The sequence below is a fragment of the Canis lupus genome, chromosome X (genome assembly GCF_003254725.2).
Source record: "Canis lupus dingo isolate Sandy chromosome X, ASM325472v2, whole genome shotgun sequence".
Taxonomy (NCBI): domain Eukaryota; kingdom Metazoa; phylum Chordata; class Mammalia; order Carnivora; family Canidae; genus Canis; species Canis lupus.
In genome coordinates, this window is record NC_064281.1 from 50428521 (window position 1) to 50429503 (window position 983).

Consider the following 983-nt stretch of genomic DNA (forward strand, 5'->3'; position numbering starts at 1 on the left):
TTCTTTCCACAACTCTTATAAATGGAATGTGACTTAGCCATGCAGGTAAGCAGGCCATGAAACCTTCAAAAGCAGGGACATCCAGGTCTCAAATTCATCTTAATCCTTGTTTGCTAAATGAATTCCTGAATAAACTGTGTCAATTCCCACTGAGGTAGTGTTACAGTGTTTCTCACTTCCTTTTTAACCTAAGCTTCTTTTTAATACATAGGAAAAACAAATATGAAAGGCTGAAATTTTGAGCCAAAGGAGAATTTACATTTTATTTTATTTATTTTTTTAAAGATTTATTTATTTGTTCATGATAGACAGACAGAGAGAGAGAGAGAGAGAGAGAGAGGCAGAGACACAGGCAGAGGGAGAAGCAGGCTCCATGCTGGGAGCCCGACGTGGGACTTGATCCTGGGACTCCAGGATCACGCCCTGGGCCAAAGGCAGGCACTAAACCGCTGAGCCACCCAAGGATCCCCAATAATTTACATTTTAAATGTAGATGATAGTGCTTTATCCTAAGGATTGGGGTTCTCTGAGGAATTTCAGACCTGATGAAGGGGGATGTTGGTGGAAGGGGAAGGCTTAATATCCCTTCCAAAACTTCCAGCCTTCTAAAGACTTCAAGTGGTAGAATTTCCTCCGAGAAGTGGATAATTCACTTGAGAATGGAAACTCTTCATTGTCCATTGTATCGCATTTATTATTCTGTCCAAAAATATCTCAGGATCAGGTGCTGAGAGGTGATAGCCAGATAACATCTTGGGTTAAATGCCTGTCTCTGTTGTAGGATCCTCACTAGAATCATAATATCCTCTCAGTGGAGGAGGCCCCAAGGGTCATCTTATCTAGTCCACTGACAAAGTGGATTGTATCTCAGTCAAATGGGAACCTATGCCTTCTTAGGGATTTGTTTGAGACACTAACTTTGCTCACAGTAGCACACTGTTATTTGTGTCTAGCCTCCATGTTTGTGCTGCAGTAACAATGGT